At 41.0% G+C, this 17,262-nt stretch overlaps 1 protein-coding gene across 1 annotated transcript in view; it reads right to left on the bottom strand.

Annotated features, from left to right (window-relative positions):
- Positions 1-15,464, bottom strand: part of rassf8a (Ras association domain family member 8a) — a 49,221-nt gene extending 33,757 nt beyond the window's left edge. The window contains exon 1 of the mRNA XM_088339624.1: positions 15,173-15,464. The gene's annotated coding sequence lies outside the window, so the exon portion shown is untranslated. The remainder of the gene's footprint in view (positions 1-15,172) is intronic.
- Positions 15,465-17,262: the final 1,798 nt, after the last annotated feature.

Raw genomic sequence — 17,262 nt, 5'->3', positions numbered from 1 at the left:
TTTCCAATGATATGCGGCATGATGTATTTCTGTGACTGGTGACATCGTACAGACACGTATCGGTTTATCAATGCTTCGACGGGATTAATTATCTTAAATTGGAAAACCTTTCAGACATTTTACATTCTACTCTAAAAAATTGTTAAATATTCCCTGGTATCAATGAAATCAACATACAGTGGCATGTGTGTAGCACCGACAAACACAATAACTGTTTAACAGCAAAAGCGTAGGGAACATGATAAGGAGCATACTTATCAAGTATGCCACCAGAGGCTGCTTAGAATGTCCTCTGAGAAGTAAACAATGGAACAAACGACAGTGACTGTAACCAAAAACGGTCCTTGATCCTAAAGACCCAGCACTGATAACATCCGGGGCATACATTCCAAGTTTCTGAGAAGGCAACTGTGCTTGACCAAAAGATAGGAAGGCCATAGAAAAGTGTTCTACTTAAACTAGATTGTAGTCAGGAACCATGGAAGGGATGGGGGTTTGGGATTAAAGTTATATTATTATTATTAAAGCTTTGAAGACTCTCTCGGTGTACCGTCTTTCTTTGTAAATATGTGTAACCATGTATAATTTGTATTTGCAACTGTATATTTTTGTAATCTATTTATTTTAGAGACTTATTGTGATATGTTTTCTACGAGCGAATCAAAAAGAAGGGGCGGAGCAAACGCGGGCTGACGGGAAGTGGGGTAAAGCTGAGTTAAATCTCTTTTTGGACGCGGTGGACAATAGTGGATATATATTTTTCCCACCCTTAACTTTGGAAATATACATTTTTTTCATTGGATTACTTTCAACGGGACCTGGACTTTAAAGGTTTGCATTAAATTCTAACTACCGGTATCATTTTCCATTCATGTTGCAGATTGTGGTGGATGGATTGTGTACTATATCTGCAGTTACAATCGCGGCACCTAAAGTCAGGTTTGGGTTAAACTTATGACTGTGTTACATGTTTAAATAATGGCGCATGTGGCTTATATACAAGTGCGGCTTGTGTAGGGACAAAACTAATTATGTCTGCAGAATGTGGTGCGTGCGGCTTATAATCAGGTGCGCTCTATAGTCCGGATTTTACGGTACTCAAGTTTTTTGAGCTTTTGGCCATTTCAAAGTTCCAGATGTTCACTAAAAACACATACCAGGTGTTTTTTTGCCACAATTATTTGTTTGTAAGAAGACCACAAAATTCTTATGTGGGTACAACCATAAAAAAACGGATACAAAGTCAATGTAAATTTGCTTTCTCAGGCATGCTTTTGATACTGAGACATTTAGCATTTTTCAAGTGAAGGTCATTCGAAAAATGTATTTATAAAGATTTATTTGGACATCGGGCAGCACGGCGGAGCGGTGGTTAGCGCGTGTGCGGCACAGTTCTGAGGTCATGGGTTCAAATCCAGCGACCAACCTTCCTGTGCGGAGTTTGTATGTTCTCCCCGTGCTTGCGTGGGTTTCCTCCGGGCACTCCGGTTTCCTCGCACATTCCAAAAATATGCATGTCAGGTTAATTGCCTGTCCCTGTGTGTCCTGCGACTGGCTGGCAACCAGTTCAGGGTGTCCCCTGCCCACTGCCCGGAGATAGCTGGGATGGGCTCCAGCACCCCCGCGACCCTACTGAGGATAAGCGGTGCAGATAATGGATGGAGATTTAGACATCAACCTCCTAATGTAGGTGCAGTTCGATTAATTGAGAAGGATTAAAACCCATCACTCAAACTATGCAAATATGTACATTGTGATTAATACAATATTTCCTTGATCTTTATGGTTAATCCGTTCCATAACCAACCGTACTAAGTGAAGATTTATCTGGTAAATTTCCATTTCTTTTTCTAACCCCACAACGAAAATGCCGTGATGGATGGGTGGAAGGATGAGGGTGGATGGACATAGGGATGGACGAATGAACTGATGGGTGGGTGGACCTTTGAACAGGTGAGCGGGTAGATGTACAAGTGGAAAGATTGACGGAAGGACAGATTGATGGATGGATGCGCTGATGGACCAATAGAAGGGTGAATGAGTGTGGATAGACAGTTGGAAGGACAGGCGAAGGGATTCACAGAGGGAGACATTGGCCGAAGGACGGGTTGACAAATGAAAAGGTAAATGGGTGGACGGACAGTTGGAAGGATTGACAGATGGAAGCATGGACAGATAGAACAATGGAATAGAATAGAATATACCTTTATGGTCATTGTTACAAAATGAGTTAACATATTGTGACAACGAAATTGGGCATGACACTCCAGTTTCACACATTCCCAGTGAGGTAAAGAAACCAAGAAGATAAGGAACAGAGAAGATAAGGTTATAAAACAAGGAGGACAGACCTATGAGCGGATAGACTGATGGACAGACAAGTGAACGGATGAATGGCCGTAAGGGTAAAGGTTTTGATGAATGGATCAATATAAGGATGAACTGAGTGGTTAAATGGACAGATTGAAGGAGAGATGGATGGATAAGTGGCTAGATGGATGGATGTTTGCATAAAAGCGGTGAAGTCCACCATTCACAGACTTGAAAAGCGTTCTGAAAGTAAATGTGGTATTCGTCTTAACAATGAAATGCGTTGTCTGAGAAATAGAACACACAAGTCAATATGTTTTAAGTATTTAGTTGGGGCTTGCACGAGTGTGTCACAAGAAAAATGAGTGCTCGTAGTTGTGCTTTAGCAGAAAATGAGTATTGCACTAATACGATCCCATACTGTAAGTTAACATCCAATGTAAGTATCTTCTGCCTCTGCATGCCCACACTTTCTTGTGTAAATAGTGTGTAAATTATCTTAGTATCTTTTTTAAATTGTTTTTATCCTCACAGTAAAATGTGAACCTGGAGTGCCACGTCCAATTTCGTTGTCACAATATGTTCAACCCATTTTGTATCAATGATAATAAATGTATATTCTATTCTATTCTATAAAGTGTACCTTCTTTCTTTGTAAATATGTGTAACCCATGTATAATATGTATTTGCAACTGTATATTTTTGTAATGTATTTATTTGTATTCATTTGAGACACTTATTCTGATATGTTTTGCACGGGCGAATTAAAAAAGAGGGGCGGAACAAACGGGGAGGTGACAGGAAGTGGGGTAAAGGTGAGACCTGTTTGTTGTTGCGGCGGATATATATTTTTCCCACCCTTACCTTTGGAAATATACACTTTTTTCATTACTTTCAACGGGACCCGGACTCTGCAGGTCTGCATCAAACCTTAAGTACCGGTATCATTTTCCGTTCATTTTGCCGGCTGTGATTTTTGGACTGGACTTTAATGCAGGACATTTAGTTTCAATCGCAGGACTTGAAGTCAGGTTTGGGTTAATTTTGTGTTTGTGTTACATGTTTGAATGTGGGCGCATGCGGCTTATGTACAGGTGCGGCTTGTGTATGTACAGAATCAGTTTTCCTCTTAAAATGTGGTGGGTGCGGCTTGTAATCAGGTGCGCTCTATAGTCCAGAATTTACGGTATATTCTATTTTTTTGGGGGGGTTTGAACAATTTTATTGACACTATTAACAGCAAATAAACAATTTTGAGGTTTGAACAATTTTTCTCGACAATCTTAACAGCAATTAAGCATATTCACAATTTCGTTATTCACAATTTGGTTATATTTGACAATATGACGTTTTAACAATTTTTTCGACATTTTTAACAGCAATTAAACACACAATTTCATTATATCATATCCCAACAATATGAGTTTTTATCGACACTTTTAACAGCAATTAAATACTTCTTGTTTTTTTGTTTTTTTGGGTTTTTAGCAAATAAGCAATGTGAGGTTTGAACAGAGCACGGCGGCCCAGTGGTTAGCGCTTGTGCGGCACAGTTCATGTCATGGGAACCTGTTGTGGGTTCAAATCCAGCTCCAGACTTTCTGTGCGGAGTTTGTATGTTCTCCCCGTGCTTGCGTGGTTTTCCTCTGGGCACTCCGGTTTCCTCCCACATTCCAAGGTGAATTGGCCAGTCCAAATTGTCCCTAGGTGTGAATGAGCGAATGAGTTGTCTGTCCCTGTGTGCCCTGCGATTGGCTGGCAACCAGTTCAGGGTGTCCCCTGCCCACTGCCCGATGATTGCTGGGATGGGCTCCAGCCCCCCCGCGACCCTACTGAGGATAAGCGGTACGGCTAATGAGATGAGATGAGATGAGGTTTGAACAGCACGGCGGTTCAGTGGTTAGCGCATGTGCGGCACAGTTCATGTCTTGGGAACCTCCTGCGTGGGTTCAAATCCAGCCCCAGACTTCCTGTGCGAAGTTTGTATGTTCTCCCCCTGCTTGCGTGGGTTTCCTCCGGGCACTCCGGTTTCCTCCCACATTCCAAAAACATGCATTTCAGGTGAATTGGCCGGTCCAAATTGTCCCTAGGTGTGAATGAGGGAGTAAGTTGTCTGTCCCCGTGTGCCCTGCGATTGGCTGGCAACCAGTTCAGGGTGTCCCCTGCCCACTGCCTGATGATTGCTGGGATGGGCTCCAGCACCCCTGCGACCCTACTGAGGATAAGCGGATGTAGCTAATGAGATAATGAGGTTTGAACAATTTTTCTCGACAATGTCAAAGTGTTTAGAGCTAAGCGTACATTTTCTGCACTAAAATGTCAGCCCATTATCATTGCATATATATGGATATTGTACACAGTATATTTAGGGAGGGATCAATCATACAAAAGTGGAACTGGACTTAATCAAGAACCAAAAGTACAAAATCAAGTATCACCAACAACGCCAACCAAAGGTAAGATGTCAGTGATTGAATAAGCGCTAGTTCCCCGTCCCCATGACCTACTGTTCAGTCAAGGCTACAGTCTTCCTTTTGTTCCGCTTCAAACTGTTGCTCCCTGGACAAGATAAGCTACACAGAAAAAGGAGGTTGCTTGTAACTCTTGTCTTTACGCGCGTTTACTGCAATACGCTCATATAACCTTATCCTCCTTGTTTTATAACCTTATCTTCTCTGTTCCTTTATCTTCTTGGTTTCTTTACCTCACTGTGAATGTGTGAAACTGGAGTGTCATGCCCGATTTCGTTGTCACAATATGTTAACCCATTTTGTAACAATGACAATAAAGGTATATTCTATTCTATTCTATTCTATACTATTCTATGTATTCTGACAAGTCTACTATTTGTTGTTCTACATTAGAATACCGTAAATTCTGGACTATAGGCCGCTACTTTTTTCCCTAACTTTCAACCCTGCGGCTTATTCAGTAATGCGGCCAATTTATGTTATTTTTCTAATGGCCGCCAGCGGCGCTCGAGTGTTGCTACCATTAACTGCCCAGTCACAGCCACCGTTTGGGATGAAAGCTATATTATTATTATTAAAGCTTTGAAAAGTCTCTAGGTGTACCATCTTTCTTTGGAAATATGTGTAACCATGTATAATATGTATTTGCAACTGTATATTTTTGCAATGTATTTATTTTAGACACTTATTCTGATTCGTTTTGCACGCTTGAACGAAAAATGAGGGGCGGAACAAACGCGGGGTGCCGAGTTTAAATGAGGACCGCTAAAGGTGAGGGACAAACAAGGAAAGAAGAGGGGGTAAAAAGTTGGTTAAAGAAAAAGCAGTTGCGTGAGTAAATGTGTTCATCTGATAAATTTTTCCCACCCTTACCTTTGGAAATATACTTTTTTCCTTGGATTACTTTCAATGGAACCAGGACTCTGCAGGTCTGCATCAAACCTTAAGTACCGGTATCAATTTCCGTTCATTTTGCCGGCTGTGATTTTTGGACTGTGGACTTTAATGAAGGACATTTAGTTTCAATCGCAGTACTTGAAGTCGGGTTTGGGTTAATTTTGTGTTTGTGTTACATGTTTAAATGTGGGCGCATGCGGCTTATATACAGGTGCGGCTTGTGTATGTACAAAATCGGTTTTCCTCTTAAAATGTGGTGGGTGCGGCTTATAATCAGGTGCGCTCTATAGTCCGGAATTTACGGTATTTAGAATGACTTCTTTAAGGGTAAAGCCTTTAAGTCCCTCTGCCTCTGAAGAGATGACTGGTATTAAAAACTGTTAGGCCCCGAAACGGCCTCTCCCACTTAAAATCTCAATGCTGGCAACGTGTCCAACATCTGGATGGCACATTTGGCCAGGCAATAATGCTGCTTTTGTTTCCATGCCATATGAGTCTCTTGCTGGGCAGCTTTGAAGAGGCAATAGGGACACGAGAGCGTGACGAGAGGCCTGGCTTTAAATAGTGTTCCCTTGTCATATCATGGTTCAACTTTCGCCTCCACACCGCATCGTGGATTTTTTCCTATACGAGTTCTGCAGATTTTTGCAGAGATTTTGATGTCGCCTTAAGAGCCCCTGTTCAAACCTGTTAAAACCAAACGGGGAAGTCTATTTTCTTTGCTAGGTGCTGATTGGGACAATCCAAAAGAATCGTGTACACAGTGTTCTCCTTTGCCCGCGTCCCCGCGTCCTAGACGCATTATTTTGCTGGGGACGCATCGTGTCAAATAAACATGCGTCCCCGGTACGCAACTTTTTTGACACGAAATTGTCATCATCATTTTTTAACAAAGATTTACCGCACTCCAAACTTTTCGTCAGATCCGCCATTGTTGTTTTGGTCTCGCGGTTCGAGTTTTCGTCTGCACGCCGATCTCCGGTTCGAGTTGTGTAGTGAAAGTCCGTTTCTTTTTAGAGAACCGGCTTTTTCGGCTCAACTCATTAAAGAGAGCCGGCTCTCAAACGGCTCACTTGCTTTGATGCATTATATTACGAATGATGATGTTGTATAAAGAAGTTAAGAAAAAAAGAAAGTATAAAAGGAGAAAATGAAAAAAGACAGGTTTGTGGTGATCCCTTTTAATCAGTATTATTATTTAATGCAGAAAATAAATTCATAATTTGAATAAGAAAACGTATTATTCTACTTAATTATATGTATTTTTTCCTTCTACAGTGAACGTCCAAGCGACTTCATTTTTGAACTTTTTTTTTTATGATAAACCTCATTCATGTCGAGCAACTCAGTGTCTCACAACAAAATGTTCATTAACAATATAGATGATTTAAGGAAACACATGTACAATATAACATGTTAAACTACATCAATAAACATGTTTGAAAAAAAAAAAAGATTTGTTTGTATTTTGTAAGGGAAAATACGACAGTTTGTAAGGGCATGGAGCACACTAAATTTTGGGGACCCATAGATCTCTGTTGGGACCCATAGATTTTTGAGCATGCGAGTCCCCGGGACCCATCACTTTTCAGAGTTAAAATGAAAACTGTGTGCATGTCTAAAAAATAACCCTGTATGCATGCTGTTTACAAGCAATATGACCACCAATTAAATTAAAAGGGGCACATTAATTAAAGGATTATTTCATTCACGTCACTCACTAAAATTAACCAAGTACCAAACTTGTTTGTTCCATTACTGTGCCCCAGCTGGATACAAGGTGTGAACAGAAGTATAGTCTTACACTATATATACTGTATATGGAATGATCTAACCGTGACTTACACTATATCTGGATAGATAGAACTGAACTTACACTACATATGCAGTGTTCTCGTTTGCCCGCGTCCCTGCGTCCTAGACGCATCATTTTTGCTGGGGACGCATAGTGTCAAATCAACTTTTTTGACACAAAATTGTCATTGTTACCCAATTACTTTTTTTTAACAAAGATTTACTACACTCCAAACTTTTCGTCAGGCAGATCCGCCATTGTTGTTTTGGTCTCGCGCTTCGAGTTTTCGCCGTTCTCGGCAAACGAGATCTCGTTTCAAGATTACGTCATTGTTGTGGTGATTGTCGTCAAGTGAAAGAGAAGTATGCCTCCGAAAAAACAGTTAGTATTAGGCGCAAATCAACACAAAAATGCTAATTTCTTCAGTGTCAGTAATAAGTCGAAACTTAATGCAGAAAGTGATAACAACGGCAATAATTCCGGCACGAAAAAACGGCGGAGAAATTCTTCTGAAGATCGCGAAGGCAAGGAAAACACGTGTGTTGAAGCCAACGATTCGACGAAAGAAAACAAAAAAAAAAGAATACTCCTAGCAAGGACTTTTATGCCAAAATGGACTCAATTATATTCCTGGTTACGCTATGAGGAGGATGATAATGGATTGGACCTTGACAAGGCATTACCACTGTGGCGGGACAGCAAACCACGAAGAATATATGAACTGAAAAATTTGAAGCGATAACTTGCTTTGTATTACCAATTAACTGTGATGATTAAAACTGCACGAATATATAGACTAATATTTCAGCAATATTATTTTGTATAATGTACAATATTTTTGTAAACCGAAAAATCTGAAGTGATAACTGCTTTGTATTACCAATTAATTGTGATGATTAAAACTGAATGAAAATATAGATTAATATAATTATTTCAGCAATATTATTTTGAATAATGTGCAATATTGTTGTGAACTGAAAAATCTTGAAGTGATAACTGATTTGTATTACCGATAAACTGTGATGACTAAAACGGAATGAATATATAGATTTATATTATATATTTGTCGCCGATTTACAATGTCAACCTCGATAACACTAAATTTTGGGGACCCATAGATCTCTGTTGGGACCCATAGATTTTTGAGCATGCCAGTCCCCGGGACCCATCACTTTCCAGAGGTAAAATGAACACTGCATATGATTGGATACAACGAAGGTATCCACCATTAATGGACAGACATTTTTGCTGTAGGGCACAGGTGTCAAACAGGCGGCCCGCGGGCCAGATCAGGCCCGCTAAGGGATTGAATCAGGCCCGCGAGACAAGACGCAGAGAAGCGCAAGAGAAAAACAAGCTGCTGGTTGAAATATGTCAACTTGATGTTGCCAAAGCCAGGTGCGTCGAACAAAGACACTGTACTTGTATTTATTTCTCTTTCTCTTTTTTTCTTTTCCACCCCTTTTCTCCCACTCTCTCTTTCACTCTCTTTGTCTCTCTTTTTCTCTTCCTTTGTTGCTCTTTGTCTCTTTCTCTCTCTGCGTCTTTTAACCTCTTTTGCTCTAACTTCCTTTTTTCTCTTCCTCTCTTCCTACCCTTCCTTTTCTCTCCTTCCGTCTTTCTATTTCTCTCTGGATTTCTTTCTTCCTCTCCCTTTCTTTTCCCCCTCTCTCACGACTTTTTATCTGTAGTTTCTCTTGCACGCTCCCTCCCCCCCTCTCTCTTTCTTTTCCACCCCTTTTCTCCCACTATCTGTCTCTCTTTTTCTCTTGCTCTTTGTTTCTTTCTCTCTGTCTTTTTAACTTCTTTAGCTCTAACTTCCTTTTTTCCTCTTCTTTCTTTTCTCTTTCTCTCTTCCTACCCTTTGCGCTTTCTTTTCTCTCCTTCTTTCTTTCTATTTCTCTTTGGATTTCTTTCTTCCTCTCCCTTTCGTTTCCCCCTCTCTCACGACTTTTTATCTCTTTTGTTTCTCACGCTCTCTCCCTCTCTCTCTTTCTTTGTCCCGGCCTCTCTCCTTCCCCCCCCTTTCTCTTATTTCTTTATCTCTTTTTCTTTCTCTTTAATCTACTCGTCCGGCCCCTGATAGAATGTTTGTTCGATCGTGTGGCCCCCGAGTTCAAATGAGTTTGACACCCCTGCTGTAGGGGAAGAAAAAAGGCTGGAGTTTGCGTGTATCATTCGTCTTTATACTACACGTCCCATAGTGCTTTACGGTAAAGCTATCCCTAATGAGGGAAACTGCGTGTGAGCACTAATGGGCACAAGCAAACAGATTCAGCAGTGTTTTTCAACCATTGTGACGGGGAACACTAGCGCGCTGATAAATCTTATCTAGTGTGCCGCAGGAAATGGCCCAAAATGACAAAAAAAACATGCCATTGTGCAGTTTCGTTGCTTTTGTCCATTGATCGGCCGAATAACTATAATATTAATCCATAACAGTAGGGGGCTTTACTATTTTTCGTTTTTGTATACAAATTATTTGTTCACAAGGTAGTACAGAGGTGGTACGGCGGATGAGTGGTTAGCACGTCCGCGGCACAGTTCTGATGTCATGGGATCGAATCCTCCTGTGCGGAGTTAGCATGTTCTCCCCGTGTTTCCTTCCACGTTCCAAAAACTTGCATGTCAGGTTAATCGGCCGGTCCAAATTGTCCATAGGTGTGAATGAGTTAGTGTGATGTCTGTCTTTGTGTGCCCTGCGACTGTCTGGCAACCAGTTCAGGGTGTCCCCTCCTCACTGGCCGAAGACAGTTGGGATGGGCTCCAGCACCCCCGTGACCCTACTGAGGAAAGCAGTGCAGATAATGGATGAAAGGTAGTACTGGGAAATATATCGAATATCTGATTTTGAGGCTCGACCACAAAAAGTAAACTACATCAAATAAAGTAAGAATTTGAAGTACCACCGTAGATAATTTCTGCTTATTTTAAGCATTATTTTTGTTATTGGAACAAAAAAAAACATTAAAATATACAAAAACTTGATAAATCACCTTAAAAATGTAGTAAAATCCCAAATAATGGCAAAATTATTAAATACAATGAATAAATTATGTTACCCCCTGAGGAATGGTGATCACGAAAACTTTATACTGTCAATTTAAGAAACCTGATCATTTAAGTTTAAAAAAAAATATGGAACTGGTGCCAGGAATTATAAAATATATTAAATATATTCGAAGGACGTTGTGCCTTGATATATTCTGATGACTAATAATGATGGCTCAAAAAAGGTCGGAAAACACTATGCTAATACAAACACTTGTTCATAATCAGTTCTTATATATTTTTGAAGGACGTTGTGTCTTGAGATTTTTGGATTTAAAAAAGTCTAACTCGGCTCAAAAAATACATTAGAAAACACTTAGCTTAGTATTACCGTATTATCCGCACTATAAGGCGCACCTAAAAGCCTTTATTTTTTTCAAAAGCTCACCATGCGCCTTATAATACAGTGCGCCTTATTTATGGATCAATATTAATTCGCAGTCTTGCAACTAACTTGCAGCCGCCAACTAGATTTCCCCCCGAACGCCAAGTAGTCCGCGGTGTATGCTGGGATTTATTTACCGGCGTTTCATTGGCTAACCAATGTGTCAATCATCATTTGAATCGATCACTATTGGCTAAAGTTATTCGGAGGTCAAGGGGCGGATCCTTTTTATCATTTACAGGCTGGCATTGGCTTAAACGGCAAAACAAAGCCTGCAATTGGCCGAAAAAGATGAATGTGTATAGCACGTGGCTGACGGCATACAGAAAGCATTTTTTACTATACTGTATTTGTAAATATTTTATTCTCCTGGATTTACTACACTCACGGATATAAGAGGACCACGGCTGCACATTATTATGAACACAACGACTTCGGTGAGCCACTCCGGCTATATATCTTTTTTTCAGACTGAACTCGATGTTTCTGTGAGAAGCGGTGCAGATAATGGATGGAATGGAGTGTCTATTTTTAAATTAAACTCAATTCCAAGTGTTTATTGTCATATGCACAGTAAAGTTGCGAGCGAAAAAGAAAATAGAAACTAAGGAATGGTTGGCATTTCTTGAATGCCAAAACTTTAACCTTCCGAATGATATTTGGAACGATGCACTTGAGTGACATCGTACAGACACCGCATCCGCACGTGTCTACGACACGTATTTGCATCTTTGCAAGCTTTGGGAATGTTAAGGGGGTAATCAGTTGGACTGAATCCTCTGACTGTTTTGTCCACGTTCCCATTGTAGCGCCTTATAATCTGGTGCGTCTTATGTATGTCAAAAATAGGACCAAAAACTATTTTTTCGGGGTGCGCCTTATAGTGTGGAAAATACAGTATTTCTGTCAAGCCCCCCCCCTCAGAAAAAGAAATCCTCTCAAGCCCCCCCCCCACAAAATCGATCCTTTTTTTTAAAGTGATCACGTAATATTGGAGGGGAAAAATCCAGTGTTCTCATTTGCCCACGTCCCTGCGTCCTGGACGCATTATTTTTGCTGGGGACGCATCGTGTCAGATCTACGCCTTTTGGCACATTTAGGCTAAAGAAAAACACAGGCACACAGGCCTTCTGTCAGCGTGATTGGGTTGTAATGTCCTTAACTGACAGCTCAATTCATTTGGCTTCATACAGTCCGCTGCCAACATATTTAACATAGCAAGCACACCGGTCTTTGCTCGACTCCCTCCAAGGTCCCAGTGAAGTGCTACGGGAGGAGACATTTGTTTGTCTCTTTACCCAGTCTCTCTTCACCGGCCTCTGCATCCGTGTTAAGTATTGGAGGCTTAATGTAAACAAAACACTGAGAATGCCACTGCCCTCTTGTGAAGTGGAAGTGCAATTGCGGTTCATGTAGTGAAAGTTGAAAAAAGTTCCCCAAGTCCACAGGTGTCAAACAGGCGGCCCGCGGGCCAGATCAGGCCCGATAAAGGATTGAATCCGGCCCGCGAGACAACACTCAGAGAAGCGCAAGAGAAAAATGAGCTGCAAGTTGAAATATTTAAACTTGATGTTGCCAAAGCCAGGTGCCTCTCACAAAGACACGGTACTTGTATTTATTTTTCTCTCTCTCTGTCTGTCTCTGTCTTTCTGTCTTTCTCTGTCTCTCTTTCTGTCTCTCTCTTTTCTTTTCCACCCCTTTTCTCCCACTAGGTCTCGCTCTTTCCTCTTTCTTTTCCACCCCTTTTCTCCCACTATGTCTCCCTCTTTCACTCTGTCTCTTTTTCTCTTCCTTTGTTGCTCTTTGTCTCGTTTTCTCTTTTGCTCTAACTTCCTTTTTTTCCTTTTCTCTTTTCTTTTTCTCTCTTCACACCCTTTGCGCTTTTTCCTCCCTTTCTTTTCCCCCTCTCTCACGACTTTTTATCTTTTGTTTCTCACTCTCTCTCCCTCTATTTTTCTCTCTCCTTTTCCCTCCCTCTTTCTCTTATTTCTTTATCTCTCTTTTTCTTTCTCTAATGTACTAGTCCGGCCCCCGACAGAATGTTTGTTCTATCGTGTGGCCCCCCGAGTTAAAATGACTTTGACACCCCTGCCCAAGTCAAACGTGTTCATGCCCCCCTTGATGGAGCCTCACCCTCTAAACCCTAAAGGGGGCCCATCGAACTCTTTAAAAACCACAAAAATATTAGGCCAGTGGTGTCAAACTCGTTTTAACTCGAAGGCCACACGATGGAAAAAACATTCTCTCGGGGGCCGGACTAGTAGATTAGAGTGAAATAAAAAGAGAGAGAAAGAAATAAGAAAAAGAGAGGAAGCTGTAAAGAGAGCGGATGGGACAAAGAAAGAGAGAAAGAGGGAGTGAGAGAGAATGTGAGTAACAAAAGAGATAAAAAGAAATAGTGAGAGAGGGGGTAAAAAGAGTGAAGGAAATCCAAAGAAAAAGAGAAAAAGAGAAAGAGAGGAGAGAAAAGAGAGGAGAGAAAAGAGAAAGAGAGGAGAGAAAGAGAGGGAGAAAAAGAGAAGGGAAAAACAAATGAGAGATAGAGAAAAGAGAAAAAGAAGAGAGAGTCTCTCTTTCACTCTCTGTGTCTCTTCCTTTGTTGCTCTTTGATTCTTTTTCTCTCTGTGTCTTTTTAACTTCTTTTGCTCTAACTTCCTTTTTTCCTTTTCTCTCTTTTTCTCTTTCTCTCTTCCTACCCTTCACGCTTTATTTTCTCTTTTCTCTCCTTCTGTCTTTCTATTTCACTTTGGATTTCTTTCTTCTCTCCCTTTCTTTTTCCCCCTCTCTCACAACTTTTTATCTCTTTTGTTTCTCATGCTCTCTCCCTCTCTCTCTTTCTTTGTCCCGCCCGCTCTCCTTTTCCCTCCCTCTTTCTCTTATTTCTTTATCTCTCTCTCTCTCTCTCTCTTTTCCACACCTTTTCTCCCACTCTCTGTCTCTTTCACTCTCTGTGTCTCTCTTTTTCTCTTGCTTTGTTGCTCTTTGTCTCTTTATCTCTCTCTCTGTCTTTTTAACTTCTTTTGCTCTCACTTCCTTTTTTCCTTTTCTCTCTTCCTACCCTTCGCGCTTTCTTATCTCTTTTTTTTCCTTCTGTCTTTCTATTCCTCTTTGGATTTCTTTCTTCCTCTCCCTTTCTTTTCCCCCTCTCTCACGACTTTTTATCTTTTGCTTCTCACGCTCTCTCCCTCTCTTTTTCTTTATTTGTCCTGCCCTCTGTCCTTTTCTCTCCCTCTTTCTCTTATTTCTTTATCTCTCTCTCTCTCTTTTCCACACCTTTTCTCACACTCTCTGTCTCTTTCACTCTCTGTGTCTCTCTTTTTCTCTTGCTTTGTTGCTCTTTGTCTCTTTATCTCTCTCTCTGTCTTTTTAACTTCTTTTGCTCTCACTTCCTTTTTTCCTTTTCTCTCTTCCTCCCCTTCGCGCTTTCTTATCTCTTTTTTTTCCTTCTGTCTTTCTATTCCTCTTTGGATTTCTTTCTTCCTCTGCCTTTCTTTTCCCCCTCTCTCACGACTTTTTATCTCTTTTGTTTCTCATGCTCTCTCCCTCTCTCTCTTTCTTTGTCCCACCCTCTCTCCTTTTCCATCCCTCTTTCTCTTATTTCTTTATCTCTCTCTCTCTTTTTTCCACACCTTTTCTCCCACTCTGTCTCTTTCACTCTCCGTGTCTCTCTTTTTCTCTTGCTTTGTTGCTCTTTGTCTCTCTCTCTGTCTTTTTAACTTCTTTTGCTCCAACTTCCTTTTTTCCTTTTCTCTCTTTTCTCTTTCTCTCTTCCTACCCTTCGCGCTTTCTTATCTCTTTTTTTTCCTTCTGTCTTTCTATTCCTCTTTGGATTTCTTTCTTCCTCTGCCTTTCTTTTCCCCCTCTCTCACGACTTTTTATCCTTGGCTTCTCACGCTCTCTCCCTCTCTTTTTCTTTGTCCCACCCTCTCTCTTCTTTTCCCTCCCTCTTTCTCCTATTTCTCTATCTTTTTCTTTCTCTTTAATCTACTAGTCCGGCCCCCGACAGAATGATCGTTCTATCGTGTGGCCCTCAGAGTTAAAATGAGTTTGACACCCCGGTTTTAAGAGAGTGTAGTTGTACACCAGCAGCACAAAAAAGTAGTTTCAGTAGATGGAAAAGTATGTAACGATTCGTTACACGAGCAAAAAAAGATGGAAATGTGTACATGAAAGACTCGATGGGATGTTCTTGTAGGAGAGGGTAGAAAGCCAGGAGAAACTTCTTAGGAAGACGTAATAGTGAGAATTGTGTTCTGTACTTACCTTGATGTGGAAACCACGACTCGGTTCTCTTTTACGATGTGAAGTTTTCGGAAGAATTGACGAAACGTCCACGAAGGGATAAATGGTGTCCTTCTTCACGACTTGCAACTGTGAAGTGTTGCGAGTCGCTCGGGCGGATAAAAGCACAAGGTCATCGGCGCTCTCCCGTTTTCAACTTTCGATGGATCCTGTGGAGTGTGCTCGTGTTTTGCCCTCTCGGCAGTCAACTGCTGCTGAAGAAAAAAAAAAAAAAAAAAAGATCTCCCCTCTCCCCATACTTGTTTCCTCTCTCCCCCGCCTGCCTTCAGACAGGAGCACGAATTAGTGAGGGTTCGTTCGCGAACGAACGGGCTTAATAAGGAGGCTCTATGAAGTGAGCCTTCGAAACGCACTCTCGTTCTCCATCTTTTACTCTTTCTTTCTCTCCCTCTTTTTCGTTCTCTCTCTTTTTCTCTTTTATCTCTCTTAACCCCTCTCTCGTTTTCTATCCCTCCTTCTATGTCTCTCTTTCTCCCTCTTTCCCTATCACTCTCATGGTAAATGGTAAATTTATATAGCGCTTTTCAAGTCAATGAAGACCTCCCAAAGTGCTTTACAATGTGCTTCACACTTACCCATTCACACACACACTCACACACCGATAGTGGTGTCAGCCATGCAAGGTGCCTACCTGCTTATTGGGGGCATTAGGGATTCAGTGTCTTGCCCAAGGACACTTCGACATATCACACGGAGGAGCCGGGAATCGAACCTGCGATCTCTTGATCCCAAGACGAGCGCTCTACCTCCTGAGCTCTCTCTCTCACCTTTCCCTCTCTCTGTCTTCTCTCTCTGTCTTTTTCTTGCCCATTCTCTCTCTTTCTCGCTCTCATTTTCCCTTTTTTCTGTCTCTCTTTCTTTCTCTTATTTCTCTTTCTTTCTCTAACTCACTTACTCTCTTTCTTTTGCACTTTCTCTGTTCCTCTTTCTTTCTTAGTCTCTCTATTTTTGTTGGTCTATCTTATAAAAGGTCAAGCACCAGTAGCAGATCTCTTTTAGTCTCTTTCTCTCTCTCTTTTTGTCTGTCTTTCTCTCGCCTTCCTGCTGTCTCTCTTTCCCTCTCTCTCTCTTTCTCTCTCTCTCTTCTCTCTCTGTCTTTCTCTTGCTCAATCTCTCTCTTTCTCGCTCTCATACTCTCTTTTTTCCGTCTCTCTTTCTTTCTCTTATTTCTCTTTCTTTCTCTAACTTACTCACTCTCTTTCTTTTGCATTTTCTCTGTTCCCTATCTATTCCTAACTATTTCTTTCTTAGTCTCTCTATTTTTGTTGGTCTATCTCATAAAAGGTCAAGCACCAGTAGCAGATCTCTTTTAGTCTCTTTCTCTCTCTCTTTTTGTCTGTCTTTCTCTCACCTTCCTGCTCTCTCTCTTTCTCTCTCTCTCTTCTCTCTCTGTCTTTTTCTTGCCCATTCTCTTTCTCGCTCTCATTCTCTCTTTTTTCTGTCTCTCTCCCTTCTCTCTTATTTCTTTCTTTCTCTAACTCACTCACTCTCTTTCTTTTGCATTTTCTCTATTCCTTTCTTTCTTAGTCTCTCTATTTTTTTTGGTCTATCTCATTTAAGGTCAAGCACCAGTAGCAGATCTCTTTTAGTATCTTTCTCTCTCTGTTTTTGTCTGTCTTTCTCTTGCCTTCCCGCTGTCTCTCTTTCCCTCTGTCTCTCTTTCCCTCTCTCTGTCTTTCTCTTGCCCATTCTCTCTCTTTCTCGCTCTCATACTCTCTTTTTTCTGTCTCTCTTTCTTTCTCTTATTTTTCTTTCTTTCTTTAACTCACTCACTCTCTTTCTTTTGCATTTTCTCTGTTCCCTATCTATTCCTAACTATTTCTTTCTTAGTCTCTCTATTTTTGTTGGTCTATCTCATAAAAGGTCAAGCACCAGGAGCAGATCTCTTTTAGTCTCTTTCTCTCTCTCTCTCTTTTGTCTGTCTTTCTCTCGCCTTCCTGCTCTCTCTCTTTCCCTCTCTCTCTCTCTTTCTTTCTCTCTCTCTCCTTTTTATATCACCCTTTCTATGTTTCTTTCTTTCTCTCTCCATCCCTCTCTCTTTCTTTCTATTT

This window comes from Urocampus carinirostris, chromosome 7 (genome assembly GCF_059441175.1).
Source record: "Urocampus carinirostris isolate Australia breed hairy pipefish chromosome 7, RoL_Ucar_1.0, whole genome shotgun sequence".
NCBI classification, from domain to species: Eukaryota; Metazoa; Chordata; class Actinopteri; order Syngnathiformes; family Syngnathidae; genus Urocampus; species Urocampus carinirostris.
The sequence above is the reverse complement of the archived record's forward strand: the minus strand, read 5'-3'. Positions and strand labels throughout refer to the sequence as shown.